The sequence below is a fragment of the Macaca nemestrina genome, chromosome 10, assembly GCF_043159975.1.
Source record: "Macaca nemestrina isolate mMacNem1 chromosome 10, mMacNem.hap1, whole genome shotgun sequence".
In the NCBI taxonomy this organism is placed as follows: domain Eukaryota; kingdom Metazoa; phylum Chordata; class Mammalia; order Primates; family Cercopithecidae; genus Macaca; species Macaca nemestrina.
In genome coordinates, this window is record NC_092134.1 from 85266831 (window position 1) to 85281945 (window position 15115).

The window sequence follows — 15115 nt, forward strand, 5'->3', positions numbered from 1 at the left end:
TTATCCACGCCCTTTCTTGGTGCTTCTCTTGGTGACAACACAGTCCAGCTCTGAACACCAACCTTTTCCCCCAACAGTGCAATATTTTCATGATCTTATGCACTAAAAAGCAGTACATTTTTTGCTCCTCCTTTCAATGCCAATTTCTTTCACCTGCACCTGGCATCATGGGTAACACTTCTGTGAAAGAGATCTCCATTTTAGTAAAGAAGATGGAAGGAGGGACTACAGAAGAAAGGGCTGGAAGAAATATTAAATATTTAATATTTTATCAAAATATGATGACAGATTTTTCCTTTTTAATTGAGTATTGGACTTTTAAAATTTTATTTCAGTTACTTTTATCCCTAGCCATGCTCTAGCCATAATCTTGGGGCCTGTCATCGTTCCAAAATTTCCTAGGGATGAGGAAAATGTGTGGAGAGGACAGGTAAAGAACAACTAAATGACAAATGATCAGGGAGACAGGATGCATGGAAAGGCACTAAAGAGAAAAGACTTGGGGTGGGCTACAAGAGTGTGTTGAGCAGTGAGGGTTGATCTCTCATTGACCTTTTCCAATTTTCAAGAGATTCATTATTGTGAAGAATTCAACTCAGGTGAAGCAAGCATTTCTCTTGAACATCTGCTCAATCTCAGTCTTTTCCCAGACCCAGCCACTGTTAACAAAACACTGGTGTGTGTTCTTCCAGGTCTTTTGCATGTGTTTAAATACACATACAAAGTAGACAGAGATGGCTTTGTATTATTCATGGGCTCTCTTTTATACACGTGATATGATTTGATATGTATTATTCTGCAACATGCTTTTTCACTTAGCAGTCTGTCTTAAGAGAATCTTCTCTGCCATTCTTTTTCATGCAATTAATAGAACATTCTTTAGTATAAACAGGTAATTCATTCAACAATTAATGGTGATGTCTGTGGTTTCCAACGTTTTGCCTTCAGAAACAGTGCTGAGTAAAAATGTTTGTGAATACTTTCTTACACACTTGTGTAGGAATTTCTTTAGGGCAAATAGTCAAAGTAAAATTCTGGGTTGAAGGGCATGTTCTTTCTTTAATTTTAGTAGATATTGACAAATTGCCCTCCAAAAAGGCTGTTTTAATTTACTCTCCTACCAACAACGTAGACTTTTGCCTACCATTGCTATTATCAGTCTTTTTTCTTTTTTCGAGACAGAGTCTCCCTCTGTCGCCCAGGCTGGAGTACAGTGGCGCGATCTCAGCTCACTACAACCTCCGCCTCCCGGGTTCAAGCGATTCTCCTGCCTCAGCCTCCCAAGTAGCTGGGACTACAGGTGTTCGCAGGTGTCTGCGAACACGCCTGGCTAATGTTTTGTATTTTTAGTAGAGATGAGGTTTCATCATGTTGGCCAGGTTGGTCTCAAACTCCTGACCTCAAGTGATCCTCCTGCCTCGGCCCCAAAAAGTGCTGGAATTATAGGTGTGAGCCACCGCACCTGGCCTTATTATCAATCTTGATAATATTTTCACATCTGATGGATGAAAATAGTTTCTCGTTTTAGTTTGCATTTCCCTGATTACTTGAGGGTTGGGGATCTTTTGATATGTTTACTTTCTATACATATTTCATTTTTATTGAATATTCTATTTAATTTCTGTTGCTTATTTATATTAAGTTGTTTCTTCTTACTGACTGATAGATATTCATTGTATCAATCTTACATGAGTTACATATGTTGCAAATACTTTCCCAGCCTACATCTTGTTTAGTATTTTGATTATGATGTCTTTTGTGGTACAGAAGACATTTCATTTGACTTAATATATTGTCTTAAACCTTATGGTGTTTGCATTTTGTACCTTAATTAAGAAGATCTTTCTGACATCAGGGTTAAATATATTTTCTCTAATACTTTAAGAATCTATTTTATGTTTGGTTCTTTAATTCACTTGGAGTTTGCCTTGCAAATGGTAGAAATGCTACCTACAATGCAAATGGTAGAAATTGTTCCTAATTGAATAGCCAATTGCCTTGATATCATTTGTTGAATTAATCATTTATTTCTCCATTGATTTGAAACACTACATTCTCATATGCCAAATTCCTATATATACATAGATCTGTTTCTGTACACTCTATTCTGTTTCATTGTTCTACCTCTTTGCCAGTGCTACACTGTTTTTATTGTTACAGCTTTATGTGTTTTAGTACCAGGGAGGGTAAATGCTTTCTAACTGATCTTTTTTTTAAAAAAAAAAAAAAAAAAAGTCTTGTTTATCCTTGCATGTATGCTTTTCCCAATCCATTTTGAAATTGGATTACCAAGTTCTAGAAAAAATCTGGTGATATTTTAATTTTGTTTATTGCATTCATTATTATAATTTCAAGAGGATATGGTATAGTGCTCTATTTATGCGTGCCCTTTATGACCTTCAGTGAAATATATAGATTATTTCCTGTGGGTCTTACATATTTTACATTAAGATTATTCTTAGATATTTTATAATTAAAGTTCCTCCTTTGTAATGGGATCCTTTTTATTATATTCTAATTGCTTTATTTCTGTTGCATATTACAGTTCTTGATATTGTTATATAAATCTTTTATCTGACTATCCTACTGAATTCTCCTGTTTTGGCATTTTTAATTGATTTTCTAGGCTTTAGCAGGGCAAATAGTTTTCATGCTTCCTAATTCATTTATCTCATATTTCTTTCTTCTTGTCTTATTGTGTTGCTTAGGATCTCAAATACAATATTGAATATTAACAGTTATAATGGACATGCTTGCCTTGCTTGTCTTATTTCTAATTTTAATGAAATTTGTTCTGTTTCCAGAGTATGGTTTTATTATTATTTTTTCTAGTAGGTATTCTTTATCAAGTTAAGGACTGTTTTTTCTATTTCTGATCTGCTGAAAGCTTTTATCACACATGCCTATTGAATTTTACGATGTATTGGCATTTATCAGCTATGCTAGTTATTCTGTATATATATATGTGTATATATACATACTAATGGCATATGTGTATATATTTGTGTGTGCCATGAATTACACTGAAATATTTACTACTGTTTAATTATCTTTAAATTCATGGAATTAAATCTACTAAATCATGATGTATTTTTGCATCTATGTTCATATGGTTTTTAAAATAGATTTCTTGTGCAGTTCTTATACTGTATTATAGTAGCCTCATATAAGATAACTTTTCATCTTATTATGGTGCTTGTAACAGTGTATTAATATGTGAATTCCTATGTCTTAAAGCTTTTCTAGAACTTCCTCCTAAAACCATCTGTGCCTGGTATCTGTTTTAGGAATATTTTACTACCTTTTCAATTTCTGCTGTGATTAACGGGCTATATAAACTTTCAAATTATCCTTGAGTTCATGTAGATCATTTACTTTTTCTCAGAAAAATTTGTATTCAGTTTAGATTTTATTAAGCTTTCATGTAAGTACTGGGTCTGCATCCCACCAGTTTTGATATGCAGTGCTGTCATTGGTCATTCATTTCTGAATATTTGAAAACTTTATTTTTATTACCTTTTTTGGGCAAAATATTAATTTCATTTTTGTTATTGTTTATTTTAAACCACTTTATTGAGTTATGACTGACATACAAAAAGCTGTACATACTTAATATATACAACTTGATGAATTTTGGAGATAAGTATACACCCACAAAACCAACCACAATTGATGCCATAAACATATCCATCTGTTTTTTATTTTTAATTCTTTTATTTTTGTGTTTTAATTGTATTGCATTGTGATCAGCAGATGTGACCTGCTTGGTTTCTGTTTTGGGAATTTGCTGATACATTCTGCCTGGTACATTCTCTGAGATTCTGATTCATGAGTTCTGAAGCTGGACCAGAGAATCTACCTTTTCAACAAGGGTCATTGTTGGATCCTGATGCAGATAATCCAAGTAGCATTCAGAAAAATAATGCTACCTAGAAGATACTAAAATAAGTTGTGAATGCATCTTTCCTGGCAACCTCTGAACAAGGAAGAAAGGGAAAATTAGCCAGATGTAGTTGAAAGATTATGACCCATGGCCAACCTGGGTGCAAAGCCTTGCTATGTCTCCTCTTACTCAGCTGTATGATACTAGGCAAGTTACTTGATCTTTTTGAATCTTGGTATGAAGATTAAAAGAGATATGTAAGGAAACTGGTACAAAGAGGATTTAATCAATAATTTTTTCAAAGACTTTTGGTAGTTCCAAACAGCTAGAAAAGTTTGTCTGGAGCAACCTAATGGGAAGAAGAAAGAGTTGGTATGGATTATTCAGATAACACAGCCTCCCAAGTTCCTCTGCTCCTTTTTCATGTCCAGAGAGAGAGAAGCACTACATGGTAATGAATTAGTAAATTTACTATCCTTTGCAATTTCTGGAGTCCCATGTTAGACTACATCTCCCTAAATGCCTTGAGTTGGGGATCAGGGTGATCAGTTCTAGGCAGGTTCTAATTCTGCAGATGGGAGTTTTTTGTCTAGCATATGGGGGCAGGAAACATGGAAATAACCTGAATCACGGTTCTTTCAAACAGCAATCTTGGGTTGGGAAAAGATTCTGCCTGGGAAATCTGAAACTATCTCAGAAATTCCAAGGTCCTTTGCCAATGGACAAGTCTCCCTGAGGATCCTAGGGTTGGTCTAATCTGCTTGCACCCCTGAGATCTGGTCATACTAAGGTGGACATCCAGAAAGGATTGTTCATCTGTTCTAGTCACTTTCCTATCAGTGATCAATGAAAGGCATCTTCTACCTCCCTGCTGGTAAGAGCACATTGGATGTCTTGCTGTGTGTGTGTGTTGTGTGTGTGCAGGCACTCACACCACTATAAATGAGCAGCAGAACTCACTGCACCTTCACCCTGAGTCTGACGTCAGCACAACCAATGTCGTCACCAGCCTGTGCAAAAGCTTGTGAACAAGGTCAGTGAATGTGCTCGCTGCTGCAGTGAAAGCTGATCCTGCATCTGTGAGCAACCATGTGATGAACACTCCCTGGCTCCCTCAGCAGCCACCTGTGTTCAGATCACACCAGGACTCTGAACACTGTGACCATGGGGGAGATGTCACAGATCTTGACACTGTTGACCTCCTCACTTGCTCTATTTCTCCCTGTCTGCTGTCCCAACTCTCTCTGGTTAGTTGCTTCTGCCTCTCTATCTCCCCTCTGGGTTTCCATCAGGATCTGTCCCACCACTTCCCCTCCTGTCTCTGGCTGAGGGTAGATGGCTTGGGTGTGACTGAGAGGGCCAGTCTGGTTTTGACCTATGTACAGGGTAGAAAGAGCCTGAAAAGACCAAGTGTTCTCAGAGCCACCTGGCTGAGGTGAGAGGATTCCCGACTCCTGGATTGGGAAGCTGATTCCTCATGATCCAAGGACATGTGCCATTATGCTCATGTGGGCCTCTCAATCTGTTTCCTATTTGGCTTTTGCCTTTCTGGTTTTTTGTTTTGTTTTGTTTTGTTTTCTGTCTCTTGTTATAGCTCTCTGTCTGCTTTTCCCATGTCTCTCATCTCTCTAGACACACCCCACCCCCGCCACCATTTCATTTTCTTTCAACAGGAATAGTAAAAAGGGCACTGTTCTAGGAGCCAGGTAATTTCTTTTAGTTTTAATAATTTATTCTTAAATAGCCTTGATCCACAGAGGTTTTGATACTAAAAAGCCATAATTAGAGTCTTGCCTCTGTCCCCCTTTAGTTACTTGACAAGTTGCCTGAGGTGCCATTTCCCTATCATGAAGACACATTAGTAGCACCTTTTTAGAGCACCAACTCCTTCACAGGTTGTCATGAGGCGCATATGGGAGGATATAAACCTTGGAGAGACACAGAAATGGGAAAGATTGTCACAATTATTATGTTTTTCACAACCTAGCCTTGATCTCCTCTTATTTCTAACTTTCTCACCTTATTTCTCTTTTACACTTCTGTTTTCTGCTCACCTGTTTTATTTTTTCTATCTGCCTCATGGTTTCTTTGTTTTCCTTCTTTCTGTCTTTCTTTTTTAAATTTGTATTTTTTATTTGACTCCAGAAGAGAAAGTGAGAAAAGCCAGACCCCTCCATAAAGATACTATAGTTCCCTGAGAATTCTTTTCCTTTTTCATTTTTAAAATTTTGTATTTGTCTTTTTCTCCTTTCCCATCTGTACCTTTCTCTCAATCCATTTGCCTGCATGAATAGTTTTCCTGTTTATGCATTTTCCTTTCCTGCTTCTTTCAGAAAAGATGGCTGAGGTGTCTCAAAGAGGTTTGTGGATATACGACAAAATAAGATAAATAACATGAAGGTCTAGTTGTTCCTATTTTCTATAAGATATACAGAATAAATAGAATTAAAAGGAAGTAGGATGAGGAGTGGGAGAAGGGACAAGAACTTAATCTGCTACATAAAAGAATTTCCTGATCTGGAAAAGTGATCTCTTTAAAATCATAGTTTCTACCCAGTAATTTTTCATGAAGTAGAATATTGGTCAAGACCTTAAAAGATCTTTTCCAACATGTGTGGTGCAAAGAAGAAAAGAAAGGAGAAAGGGGGTAAAGGAGAAGGTAATGAATACGAACCAAGCAATTACGGCTTGTCAGTCACATTAAGTGTATTATTTCCATTGTCAGTTCATCTTTACACAAATTGGCAGATGAAAGAGGTTATCCCAAACTGCTAGTAGTAACTGGTAAAGCCGAGACAGTACTGGTTTATCTAATTCCAAACCTTGAGCTTTTTCTACACATCTGCCACATATATATGGATTTCAAATGTAGATGTTAAGTCTCAAAAAAGTATAGGCATACCTTATTGCACTAAAGCCAATATCTCAATAAAGAGTCACACACATTTTTTGTTTCCAAGTACCTATAAAAGTTATACTTATATTATAGTATTTTAAGTGTGCAATGGTATTATTATTAAAAATTAATGCAAATACCTTGTTTACAATATTTTATTGCTAAAAAGTGCTAATGATCATCTGAGCCTTCAGCAAGTAGTAATCTTTTCGCTGATGGAAAGTCTTGACTCAATGTTGATGGCTACTGACTAATCAAGGTGGTGGTTCCCAAAGGTTAGTGTGGCTGTGGCAACAAAGTAGTTGGGCATGGTGATGCATGCCTGTAGAGTCCCATCTGCTCAGGAGGCCGAGGCAGGAGGATCACACAAGCCCAGGAGTTTGAGGCTGTAGTGTCTATGATAGCATAGGTGAAAGCCACTGCACTCTGGCCTGGGCAACATAGAGAGACCCCTGTCTCTCAAAGAAGACAACAAAGTTTTCTGCATCAATTGACTCTTTGATTCACAAAAGATTTCTCTGTAGCATATGATGCTATTTGATAGCAATTTACCCACAGTAGAACTTCTTTCAAAATTGAAGTCAGTCCTCCGAAACCCTGCTCTACTTTATCAACTAAGTTTATGTAATATTTGAAATCACTTGTTGTCATTTCAACAATGTTCACACCATCTTCACCAGGTGTGGATTCTATCTCAAAAAAACCTGTTTGCTCATCCATAAGAAGCAACTCCTCATCCATCCAAGTTTGATCATAAGATTGCAGCAATTCAGTCATATATTCAGGCTCCACTTCTAATTCTGATTCTCTTGCTGTTTGTGCCACATCTGCAGTTACTTCTTCCACTGAAGTCTTGAGCTCCTCAAATTTATCCATGAGGATTGGACTCAATTTCTTCCAAATTCCCATTAATGTTATTTTGACCTCCTCCCATGATTTGCAAATGTTCTTAACGGCATCTAGAATGGCAAATGGCTTTCAATTTTCTTTGCCCATATCGATCCAAGGAATCACTATCTATGCCAGCTATAGCCTTATGAAATGTATTTCTTTTGGGGAGTGGGCAATTTTTAAGATACTTTTTAATTGCTATGAGACTGAAGTTGAAGAACAGATGATTTAACTGAAATGTTTTAGTAAAACGGGGTAGATAGATCAAATACCCTGAATTCCCTTAATATCTGTTATCATTTTGAAATCTTATTTTTAAGAAATTGCTGAAAATTTGACAAAACTAATGTGGATGGCTACAATTGAACTTAACAATATCTATATGGAGGAAGAGGTAAAATTTACATATTTAGAAATGAATGCTCCCATCCCACCCCAACTACATATTCAGGTGAAATATGTGCACCTCGTGTTAGCTAGAACCTGTTTCTTTTCTTTTTGTTTTGTTTTTGTTTTTGTTTTTTGGTTAGGGTCTGATTCTGTTGCCCAAGCAGGAGTGCAGTGGGGTGCAATCTTGGCATACTGCAACCTCCACCTCCTGGGCTCAAGCCATCCTCCCACCTCAGCTTCCCAAGCAACTAGGACGCCACCATGCCCAGCTAATTTTTGTATTTTTTCTAGAGACAGGGTTTCACCACATTGCCCAGGCTGGTTTTGAACTCCTGATCTCAAGCAATCTGCCTGCCTTGGCCTCCCAAAGTGTTGGGATTATAGGCGTGAGCCACCGCACCCAGCCTGGAACATCTTTTTCTAGCTTGTTGTTCCTCTTGGCTGTTTTTCATTTAGATTTCCTCTATCAGGTCCCAGGCTTGTCACCATAGCCAGGGTCTGTTAACCATCACCACTGATTCTACATTAGGTAGGACATTCCCGGCTAAGCTAATAGCTCACCTGCTTTTCTGATTGATTACAGTGATGCTCTCTGTGGCCACTTATCATGCAGCATCATTTGAGACGGTGCTGTTCTTTGTTTCTATCTTGGGGTGGAATTGGTTTGTTTCCTGTCATTCCTGGAATTGCATGTGAAAAGACAGGGCTTATTATCATTTCTATGGAGCAGCTGTGCGATGCTTTGCCTATGCATCCATTGGACAAAGAGACTGAGTCTCAAACATGAAATTCGCTGTGTCCTTTCTGCAGGAACTCTAAGTATGGTATGTGGTGATTCTCTTCTTCCTCCACTCTTTCTACTGGTTGTGGCAGCATCAGATAAACACCCCAAGAGAAAGAGAAGCAGAGAGTCCTTGGAGTGATTTCAAGTTTAAGGCTTCCTTGTAGTCTTCAGAAGCCATCCTTCTGGAACTTGCTATGCTGTTAGGTGTGAATTTACTTTACCAGCTTACTATCAAGGATATTACAAACAATATCAATGAGCACCAAATGAAGAGATGAATAGGGCAAGGTATGTGGGAAGAGGCATGAAGCTTCCATACCTTTTCTTGGGGTAGTACCCTTGAAGGACCTCTGTGTGTTCAGTTGTCTGGAAGCTCCTGAAATACATTTCTTAAATAATAAGACCTGAAAGTCTAAATGACTCCTTGATCCAGGGGCAGCAGCATGAATATTGTGTTAGCAGCATGAAAACAACATTCATCTCCTTGTACATCTCCCTCAGAGCTCTTGGATGACCAGGTGCATCATCAATGGGTAGTAATATTTTGAAAGGAATCTTTTTTTCTGAGCAGTAGGTCTCAACAGTGGACTAAAAGTATTCCGTAAACCAGGCTATAACAGATGTGCTGTCACTTAGGCTTTGTAGTTCCATTTACAGAGAGGACAGATAGAGCAGATTTAGTGTAATTCTTAATGGCCCTACGATTTTCAGAATTGGCTTCAACTAAAAGTTACCAGCTGCATTAGCCCTTGTGAAAGAGTCAGCCTGTCCTTTGAAGATTTAAAACAATGCACTGACTTCGTCTGTATAGCTATGAAGGTCTTAGATGGCTTCTTCTTCCAATATAAGGATGTTTTGTCTATATTGAAAATCTTTTGTTTAACATAGCCACCTTCATCATTGATCTTAGCTAGATCTTCTGGATAACTTGCAACTTCTCCAACAACACTTGCTGCTTTCCCCTACACTTTTATGTTTGTTCTTCTTTTCAGGCCATTAAAACATTCTCCCTATTAGCAATAAGGCTGTTTCACCTTTTTATCATGTGTCCACTGGAGTAGCACTTTTAATTTCCTTCAAGAACTTTTCTTTGCATTCACCACTTGGCTAACCGGTGCAGGAAGCCTAGCTTTCAGACTTTCTCAGCTTTCAACACGCCTTCCTCACTAAGCTTAATCATTTCTAATTACTGACTTAAAATAAGAGATGTGTGACTCTTCCTTTCATTGGAACACTTACAGGCCATTGTAAGGTTATTAATTGGTCTAACTTCAGTATTGCCATATCACAGGGACTAAGGAAGCCAAGGAGAGGTAGAGACGGTGAGCAGCTAGTTAGTGAAGCAGTCAGAACAAATACATTTATTGATTAAGTTTGTCTTCTTAGATGGTTGTGGTCCATGGTGCCCCAAAACAATTACAAGAGTAACATCAAAAATACTGAAGGCAGATCACCATAACAGATAACAATAATAGCAGTAGAAGTTTGAAATATTGTGAGACCTACCAAAGTGTGACACAGAGACACAAAGTGAGCACATGCTGTTGGAAAATGGTGCCAATAGACTTGCTTAATGCAGGGTTGCCACAAACCTTTAATTAGTAAAAAACACAATATCTGTGACGTGCAATAAAGCAAAGCACAAAAAACAAGGTATGCTTGTAACAATTTCACTTCCTAATACTATTTGTGTTGTTGATCAGGTAACTCTTTAATGCTTTTCAGGATTTCCCATATGATTACAGTATCTTATCCCCTTATCTTTGTTTCTTATTTTTACCATCAGTAAAATTTTTCAAGACAACATCAACAGCACTGTAGTTCACATTAACTATAGTCCTGCTAAGACTATTGAAAAGATCCAATCTAATGCTCAGTCTTGCCATCATCAATGATAAAGTCCTTCTGTACAATTTCCTACAAACCCATCTTGTACAAATAACCACATTTTTAATATACAAGTCCTAATCTATGTGTGGATTAACTGGTCACCTTTCAACTACGTTTTCTCTATACGTTTTAGGGTGTTTTTTTCTTTTTGGTGACAGAGTGGGTATTTTTTTGTTTTTTCAAATTATTTAAAGCACCTTCTAGGGGTGGCTATTGTCAGGAAAAGGAATCTTGGGGTTTGTTTTATTTTTAATTTATTTGTAATTTGGATTGGGACTCTGGAGGGGAGATGATAAACAACTATCAAGTATTTGGGTGGAAAGAATAAGTGGCTATGAGATCCATAAGCTTATCTGCTGTCTCCCACTCATGTGGATGCTGGAGAAGTTTCCTTGTGAACAGAGCATGTGCTTTTGTCTCGTCTATAGTAGTAAAAATGTGTCATGCCAAGCAAAAGCCCTCAGAGTGTCAGTCAGATCATCATTAAATGTGAAATGTAGTTCAGGGCTCCTCAGTGGCAGAGATACGGAGAATCTGCAGTGGAAGGAACTACAAAAGGGAAAAATCTAGAATTGATGGAGAAAAGGGAAAGAAATCATATTTACCTCAAAAAAAGATCTAGATGATACAATAGAAAATACTATTATAAATTGACAAACTTGCCAAATTTGTCCATCACATGGTAAACAAAAAGTTAAACATAAATATCAATCTTTGGTGAGGCTGGGACAACATAAATAAGACCAGAAGAAATGTAGGCTAGACCTAGTCAGATATTTGATACCAGTATCCTTTTAATTTCCATAACAATCTCAAAAACTATTTAGATATTAATTCCATCAAGGCCTAAAGGGAGCAAAGTATCCTAAAATGAATCCTCTTGTAAGCCTAAGTGATTAATTTTTCAATATGTATATAATTTGTGTATAAATATAAAATCACACTTATTAAATTCATTACATCTTATATGTGGTTAGATTATTTCAGTTATTTTAGAGTTTTCTATTTTTGCTTTTTTTATTATTCATTTCCTTATTATGAGGGCTAATGTTCAGAGTGTTAAGTACAATATATGCTGAAAGAAGGTAAAGGAGATGTGATTTTCAATTAAATACATAAAGTATGTTTAAAAACCACTGGCATGATCTTAGTTATTATTTTTTTAAATTTTACTTTAAGTTCTGGGATACATGTGCAGAACATGCAGGTTTGTTACATAGGTACTTTTGCATCTGCTTAAGAGCCTGTCTTTATTTCTCTTAATTTTAATATTTAAAGAAATCATCTCAGAATGTGACTTCCAAAGTTTGTATATCTAAGAATTATTAAATTTGATGTATTTTGGTTAATTATACCATGAGTTTAAGCCTTCCAAGTCCTTACATGTAATATCACTTTCTACCTTAAAAACGTGAATTAAAAAGTATACAAAACCAAAGAATGCTGAATTTAAAAACAAATAGAAAAGAGAGAAGAACATTAAAAAATAAATCATTTATACCTCCACTATCTTCACATTTTGGCTGACTTCCTTCCAATCCTTTATCTAATCTTCCTTCCAAAGCAAAGGGAATTTCTTTTCAATTATTGTAATCATGAATATACCAAATATACTGGTATATATTTTGCTTTTTATTTCACTTAAAATTATGATTTCAGCATTATTACACAAAGTTCATAAACATAATTTTAATGACTGCATCACATTTCATTAATTTCATTTTCTATGAAATAGCTAATCATTATTATAGCTCTTAGTTTTTTGCTATTATAGATAATACTATAATATGCAATTTTGTGCATAAATCCTTTTCTCATCTGGTAGCTTCTTCAAGTAAATTTTTAAAACAGATAAATCTATTCATTTAGCAAACTTATATTGCACCACTCTTTGCTAGGCACTGTTCCAAAAAGTCCTATTATTTATTTAATCATCATAATAATCCAATAATGTAAGTACTATTATGATTATTCTCATTTTAGAGATGAGGAGATCGAGATGTGCTAGTTTACATTACCCCTGTTTACACAGTCGATGAATGGAGGAGTAGGGATTTGAATCCAGGCCCTTGGACTCTGGGATCTGTATTAGTATAGGGACTCCACATTAAAGGGAATAAACATTTTGAAAGCTTTTGGTACATATTGCCAAACTACTTTCCAGCCAACAATAGAGTATTAGCATTGATGTTATAATTTAATTTTTTAATTTAATGGATCAGAAATTATATATAATTGTTTTAAAACTACTGCTTGATTACTAATGAGTTTGAATGCTTTTGGATGATGTTTCCTCTTCTATCAATTCAGTTCTTATCCTTTTGTCCCTTAAGATATTGGTGTTTTTGATGAACTCTTGATATCATAAATTTAATATATGGTTGACTCTTGTATTTGCTCATTTTTCTTTTACTTGTTAAAAATAAGTGAAGTGGCTTATTTTTATATACCAAAGTTTTCCACTTGAGGTTAGTCAGATATGTCATCTTTCTTTTCATGACTTCTTCTATAATGTAGACAAAGTCCACAAGCTCAAACTCCTACAGTGGTCAGAGAGATAATACAATGGGCTGATGTGGGCCTGATACAAGACAATAGGGAGTCTTGAAACTGGGAATAACTTGCAGCTTGTCCAAACAGGAGGAACACCACTAAATTCCAATTTGTTGTTGATAAGAATAGGCCCACTGTGGCAAGATCTGAATTTTTCCAGAATCCAGATTATTACATACAACATCTTTCAAAGGAAACACTGCAGGCTTAATAAAACACTGGGGTGGGACAGAGGGCTCATAACTTATCCCATTTGCCTCAGAAGTTCTCCTTCATTCAAAATTTTAAATCAGCATTTAATTATATTTCCTTCCAGTTTTTTTAGTGAGTTTTTTATATATTCAAATTTTTATACTACTTGTACTTAGTATTGTGGTGTGAAGCAAGCATCTAGTTGCTTCTATAAAACCAAGAAAAGGAAAGAGATGGATTTATGTTTCTCAGTTCTCTTCCCTTGTCCTCAAACTTTTTTCCTTCTCAGAAAACAGAAGGATCAATGAAATGATGGAGAAATATTAAATGTTATTATAGTGATTTCTCTAATTTTGAAGAAAAAGTTGTCTCTTTTTCTCTGTATGATTGACTTATACTGAACACTCTCGTTTCCTGATTAATAGTATATAATTTGCTTGTTTGCTTGAAATTAAGGCAGAAGGATCCATAGGTACATTGGAGTTTAAAACTCCTTGAAATGCTCAAAAGAAAACTAACAGAAAGGGGAAAGTACCCAAAGTAATGCAAAACTTTCACAGGATTAAAACAATCAATCTAATCTTGCATTAAATATTGCAAATTTGATAAGTGTGAATTTCAGGCAGATTTTAGTTACTGGGCTTATAGTTAGAAAGTGATTAACAAACATCACGCTGTTTAAATATTCATTTACTTTCTCAAAAATCATTAATCAAAAGCTTACTCTGTGCTGGAGCAACAGTAGATGTTTTTGTCCTGCTATTACTACTTTGTAGTTTTTTTTACCCTCACTTTGGTCCTGGGAGCACTGTGATTCTGTGTTAATGAATACAAACATTAAAATTAGAATTATAAAACTGAGGGGTCAGTTTGGTCAGGTCTGCCTATCCTGCTTGCTTTTGGTCGCTTGCTTCTTGTTATTTTTTCCTTTCCCCTTGAAGTTGAAATCTGCAATTGCTGAAGGGCATGCCACTGAATGCTGAAACATAACCTACACCTGCTACTTTATAGGTAACATTCACAGGTCACCATGGTAACAGTTGCTTCCGTTGTTTTTCAGAAACCTGGACCCGCTTCCGTCCAGTTCAAACTGGTTGAGACCACTGACCTTTGAACTGAGTCTGCGCAAGTGCTAGAGAGACGGCCTTTTGATATTGGAGGGTCAAAAACTCCATCCTCAGTCCATGCTAATGGTGCCATTTTCTGTACATAAGTGCTGTGGAATGCCACGAACTCCAGCTAGGCTGTTGCAGAATGAAACTGTTACTTCTTTTTTCCCCACTAGCAACCACCTTTCCCCAGCCTTAGACCACCTCACTTCCCTAACCCATAAATACCCTTAAGCTTTATCTTTGGGGAGGCAGATCTGAGAGCTGTTCTCCCACCTCCTCCTGGCTGGGTGCCCTTTCGAATAAATCTTTTCTCTTTTGCAAAACCTGAATCATAGTGATTGATTTACTGCTTGAAGGTAGAACAGACCAGAACCTGGCCTGTAACAATTATACCAGCACCAAAAGTTTTTGATGAGAAATTACTTTCAACAATTAATTTCATTAACCCAAATTAATTCCTTGATCAGTTTTCTACATAGCACACTTCAAACATTTCCAATTTTGTCATGTGAATAAAAATACTA

At 36.4% G+C, this 15115-nt stretch overlaps 1 long non-coding RNA gene across 3 annotated transcripts in view; it reads left to right on the top strand.

The window, feature by feature from the left end:
* Window positions 1-15105, top strand: part of LOC105492922 (uncharacterized) — a 117993-nt gene extending 102888 nt beyond the window's left edge. For all 3 annotated transcript variants that reach the window (XR_011609189.1, XR_011609188.1, XR_011609187.1), the window contains exon 3: window positions 14540-15105. This is a non-coding gene — a long non-coding RNA (uncharacterized lncRNA). The remainder of the gene's footprint in view (window positions 1-14539) is intronic.
* Window positions 15106-15115: the final 10 nt, after the last annotated feature.